Source organism: Dasypus novemcinctus, chromosome 11 (assembly GCF_030445035.2).
Source record: "Dasypus novemcinctus isolate mDasNov1 chromosome 11, mDasNov1.1.hap2, whole genome shotgun sequence".
Taxonomy (NCBI): domain Eukaryota; kingdom Metazoa; phylum Chordata; class Mammalia; order Cingulata; family Dasypodidae; genus Dasypus; species Dasypus novemcinctus.
The window spans coordinates 65091487-65097486 of NC_080683.1; the positions used below are offsets into that span (position 1 = coordinate 65091487).

Genomic DNA, 6000 nt, shown 5'->3' on the forward strand with positions numbered 1-6000 from the left:
AAGTGTGCTTCAACTTCACCTGTGAGAAGATCTAATGTATTTCATCATTAGACTCCTGTGGAAATATACAATGAAAGTAGGGGATCTGGTTTGTGCCGGAGGCAAAGTACTACTAACTCATCCCAAAAGATTGCTTTTTGATTAAGGAGCTCTTGCTGTAAGGTGCTCAGCCTTTCTTGCAGCTGATATGAACTGCTGTTCTTGGCTGTATAACCTAAGTTGAACATCTGATTTTTTTTTTTAAAGAAACAGTAATTATATTAAGAACTCTAGGGTGAGGTAGAATTCCTTAAACTTTATGAATCGATTTCAATAAGCAAACTGAATGTTGTGCTGTAGAAAGCAGGCAGGAATTCTTAAGGGAGAGGGGGTGGTGGCAGAAGGCAAGGATAATTTCGCACAAAAGATTTCATGGTTAAATGGGATGACATCAAAGACAATTCAGACTTAGAAGTCTGCCTAGCTTCAAGAAAAAGAAAAGTAGTCAAATAGCTGGGATTAAAACACATACTTTTTTCTTCCCTCTTATGTACCCTGAAGAGTTAAAATAGCTTGCCGTTTAGTTTTGTTAGAGAAGGGAGAAGGAAGTGAAAGGGAGTGTGGGTAAGCCTAGGGCAACTACATAAGTTATTGTCCAAACTGGGGCACTTTGGGAGTTAAAGGTACTCTATTAATAATTACGCTGGATAAAAGGCATAAATCGGGACTCTCGCAGGCAAACCAGGATGCTTGGTGACCCCTGGGAAGCACAATTAATAGGGCTTTATGTCCCTGATCTTGTAGCCTTGCTGTGACTATGAGCTCACAGTAGAAACATCATTTCTATTGATGGCTTTTTTTTTTTTTCTCAAGGTTTCTGATCATAAACTGTCTGCAATGTACACCATCTCAATTACCCTTTGCGGTAGGAATAGGCTTTCTGTTCTTGGCATTTTGCTATTAGATTAACAAGCATCTTATTGTTTCTTTTGTACATGGGCTTTTCATGTTTGGTACAACTGGAACGTGAAAAAAGAAAGAGTATTTAATAAGACTGCTAAAAACCCGTCAAAGCCCATGTTTGAATTATCTTTAACTGTTAGCTAGCTTGTGTTCTTCAGAGTCCATCTATCTATGAATTCTGCCCCTTTACTTTATATAATACCATTTGCTCACTCTTTCTGGAAAGGGAAAAAGAAGGAAAAAAATTTTTGCTTTTTTTTTTTAAGTTAAAAATTTTTAAAAAAATCCTTGGCTTTCATATTAGAGTTTTTTCAAGAATGGAATATGTGATCCTTTTAGTACATAATCTTGGCCTAGCATGATAGCCTTTGGTGCTTCCCAACATTTGCAATGAAAGAGATCAGATTTGACGAAGGGTGATTGTATACTAACATTAGGAAAGTGTACATTTTAGGTTTCATTTACCAGCTCTAAGTGCTTTTTGATGTCAGTATTTGTGTCACATTTATTGAAAATAAGGCTGTCCTGTAAATGACAAGAATGTTTGTTTGAAGAAAGTAAACCAGAAATCGGGATGAGTTGCTGATTTGAAATATTGTAGAGTCACATTTCTAGCAGGCATTTTGGACATATTAAGCTTAGTCAGAGAACAAGCAAGCCAACCAAGAAACCAAAACAGCCAAGGATGTCCATGACTTATGAATAGTTTATAAACTGCCAGTCCCTGTGCTAAGGGCTTTTGCATACATTATCTCATTCAATCCTCACGGAAATCCTGTGATTTCTATGTAAAGGATGGGAAAAAAAATCAAGACTTCCAGAAGGGAAATTACTTGACCAAGTTCACAGAGCTAGTAAGTGACAATATGAAATTCAGACTGAGGTTGTTTTAAACTGGTACAACTATCTACTAACTATAAGTAAGGGGACTTAGGTGAAATTTTTTAAAAGGTCAAAGGATGCCTGTTATAAATAATTTTCTATTTGTAGTATTTAATGGTTGAACATGTATTTTAAAGGATAGCTTATAGCTTTTTATATTTTAATTATATTATAATATATATTATAATTTAGTTTAAATTAGTAATTTTAAAAAATCTTTAAGGGGAACAGATGTAGTTCAGTAGTTGAGAGCCTGCTTCCCATGTATGAGGTCCTGGGTTCCATCTCTGGTATCTCCTAAAAAAAATCATTAAGAAAGTGAAAGACAAGAGAAGTGAGTCTGTCACTAAAGGCATTCTTAGCTCTTTCTTCAGTTGCCACCTCCCTTATACAGGACATCATCCCCTGTGAGAAAAAGTTGGAATGATATTCTAAGACTAGGTTTAGCAGCCCTTAACACCTCACTGTTCATTCTCGCCTCTGGAATGACAATTCACCCTCATCTACCCTGTCATCTGTCTTTTCCCATAAAGGTCCGGAGAACTCCTCCTCCAAAGAGCCATCAGCTTGGTAACTCCCATCGAGAGATGAGTGCTGAGTGAGACTGACTGAACTTAATCACATTTCCCCAGATGCTGGCTTAGCAACGGACTTCACCATCGCCTATATCACATGTCTGCTCTGCCTGAAAGAAAATTGGAAATCAAAAAGAAAAGAAAAGAAAACATGTGATAAATTCCTAAATCCTGTTAGAGAAAATAATCAAAATGGCACTAGAGGCCATGGCTCGTATATATAGTGACTTTCTGTGAACTGCAAAAAGGCACCCGTGTGGACAGGCTAATTACAAAATGCACTTCCTCTGCCAAGATGGGGCCCTGGAATGTTTTGATCCCTCCCTCCTCCTCATAGAGGCAGCAGCCCCGGGTCACATGTGCCTTAGTGCACCCCTTTGGGGCTCTGGTATCTCTGAGAGAAAACTTTTAGCATTTGCTTATTAAATAAGGAGGACTCAGGGTAAGCATATATCATAAGAGACCATAGAGTGTTGATTGCAAAACCTTCCATGTTATTTCTATTTTGGAGACCAGGTAAGAAATAGAATTAGTTATCGCATTGCTAACAAACATTAAAAATAGAATTTGGTCTCATACAGATGTGTGTTCACATTCTGTCTCTATCACTATTAGCTGTGTGACCTTGGATATGTTACTTAACTTCTCTGGCCTCACTACTCATCTGGAAGTGGGATAATAAAATTCTACCCTCAGTATTATTGGAGAGGATTAAATACATGAGTATAGTTTTTGGCATGGAGAACGCATCCAGTTTTTGCTTGTTGGCTTAAAATGTGAATATGCCCAGCTTCTGATTTTTAAGGATATAATTACATTTAGCATACCAATAAGCACTCTCAAGGAATGAATGGAAATAGCAATATTATATAATGAGGTGAGAAAAATAAAAACAGTGTTAAATACTAGTTTGAGAGTTGTTGCTCATATCACTTCATGGCTTGTGTCATTTTTTGTCTTACAGGAATTGAAGAATGTGAACACTAATATTTCTATATGATAAATGTAGTTCATTGCCTTTCTTCATGTTTGGAGTAGAGATATTTAAGCAGAAACTGTATCTCGTATATCAGAGTTGAATCTAGTCTGTCAGTTATGCTTTATGCAATAAAAAGAACTCTTTTAGTAAATAATCTTAACCGATGTGGTACTTTAAATGTAAAATTATAACATTTTACTGTGCAATCCAGTTTTTATTTGCAAAAGTTAAATTCTATACCTTTGTGATGAGCATTTTATTTTATTTCGGTTACATCTTTCTTGCAGGAAAGCTTGTAGAGCTAATGACATGGCTGAATTACACAGTTAAGTTAAGGGATAGGAAATTTTTCTAAAAGACTGCCTTCATGAAGCTGCTAATAAGTTGATGCCTGTTTTCCATTAATGACCTGAAAAACAAGCAAAGCCTATGTTATTTCAAACAAAACTGTGCTAATTACAATATTTCTTCTGTTTTATGCAAGGAATTTTTAATTACCACACATCTGTGATTAAACTATGTACTTATCCATTTTTATGGATATAAAATATTGTTAGAACATTTGCTGGACATTCTTTAGACACTCAGAAACATACAGATAGTGAAATTATTTAAGGCAGATTGTGAAGGATATATTATATAAATGATTATGCTCTTTGCCCTGATCCTCACTTAAAACTATCAATGCAATTCTTTTTATTGAAATTATAGGGGTAAGTTTTACAGAATTCTCCTGTAAGCTGACTGTAGTTAATACTGACAGTAGTATTCTATTAGTCTCATTGTTGCTTATAGCATAGTGACCATAATGTTATTTTATAAATATTGTTTCACTCTTGGCATTAGAGAATGGGTGGGCTGAATTTTGAATATCAATGGAGTTTCTTACATTCCGGTTCCAACGTAAGTGGTGTGTAAATGCAAGAATAAAAGGCAGTGTCAGGTTTGCAGGAGACAGAATTAGACTTGCCAGGATGATACAGAGGGGGATATAGCTGCGGTTCTCCACGGTTCCCTGTAGCATGGCTGGCTCAGGGAATCTCCATCAAGGGATTATGGAACTTTTTTCAAGCTGTCTGATAAGGGATTTCTGACTCACAGCATCTAGGTATTGGAATACATTCTTCTCGTCGCAGTTGCTAAAAACGCACAGCCTTGTGTCAGGCTACAGAGTGTTTTAATTCCCAAATGCAAATCTGGGTGACATGTTTGTTATCCTAGCAGGTATCCCTGACAGATCCTATCTTGAGTTTTCCAGGAAAAACACACAATGGCATGTTGTTGGGATATGGATACTTTTATGTGTGCATGCCTTTTGGTAATTGATTTCTAACCATTCCAACTGGAGTTGATTGGTCATAAAAATATCTTGCGAATTGTGTTTGTGTCATTCCTAAGGCACAGTCATTTTAACAGATCTCGTAAGTCATAAGAATGGTTTTATGGTTTGCATGAAGTGAATAATAGTAAAGGCAAATAAAAATAAAGCTTTCATCATATCTTTGTTAACCTTGGGAAATACAGTCACTGAGTTTTTGAGTAGCTTATACATGTGTATACAAAATGTGTAAAGAATTACAGGCTGTGAGCTCAAATAACCCATAAAACTGAACAATTACATACATATGTTTCTGAAACTGTAAGTCATAGGTATTCATAAAAGTACACTGAAGTATATTTAGTATTCAGTGAGAAAATACATATTAAGGAAGGTGTGCTTGAGACTTAAACTATATCCATTATTTGAGATACCTTGCCTTTAGCCACTAAAATACAGGTTAAATTCAGGTCACTTGGATGTGAGAAACCTACCTGAAATGAATTGTTGGTCACAGTATTTAATAACATTATGGGCTTGACTATATACACAGTGTCTCCAGGTAATAAAGTTCCTTGGACCTAAAGACCTATTTTAGATCACATTACACTATGCCCCAGGATTATCCATTTCTGTTTTTAGAGGTAAGGCAACAGAAGATGTGGTAAGTCATTTTTGAAACTTTTTGAAACTTTGCCTTGTAGTACCACAACACAGTTTCTAAAAATGTTTCCGAAATACAAAGTGTTGGTTTTTGCAGAGTATCCAGCCATATTCTCATTTTTCTTTCCCATCATTACATCTTTAGCTTGTTTTTGTTTTATTATGTGTCTTTATTTTGTCTTTATTTTTAATTTATGATCCTAATTTAGCATTTCCTATCTGCAAATATTCTATATATCTATAAGCAGGAAGAGCTAGGAGTATAAAACTTCTAGGCAGGAATTGAGCATGTATCCTTTTAAACATTTCACTGTAAATGCAAGAAGCATACTGCATTTTTACGATATTTTAATCTTATTTGGAATCGATTGTTGTGTTGGCTCAATTAATATATGTGCATTTCCTTACTCCTGAATAAAATTGTGATAAAGTATTTAAATTTCTATTTGCAGCCCTTACTGTTGCATGCAAAAAGGAGCTTATCATGTTTCAATTTGCAGGTCACAGGAATCTATTTTCTTTTTAATAGAGGCACAAAAAAGACTATCTTGCCTCATTGCTATAGGAGAGAATGTTCTTAGGCTCCACAAACTTACTGAAAGAGTTCTGGACGGTGAATTGACTAGGAGTGTTTTGCTTTA

The 6000-nt window shown here is 35.6% G+C and overlaps 1 long non-coding RNA gene across 12 annotated transcripts in view; it reads left to right on the forward strand.

The window, feature by feature from the left end:
* Positions 1–3532, forward strand: part of LOC101417391 (uncharacterized) — a 61467-nt gene extending 57935 nt beyond the window's left edge. For all 12 annotated transcript variants that reach the window (XR_009187987.1, XR_009187991.1, XR_009187992.1 and 9 more), the window contains one exon: positions 2358–3532. This is a non-coding gene — a long non-coding RNA (uncharacterized lncRNA). The remainder of the gene's footprint in view (positions 1–2357) is intronic.
* The last annotated feature ends 2468 nt before the right edge of the window (positions 3533–6000 follow it).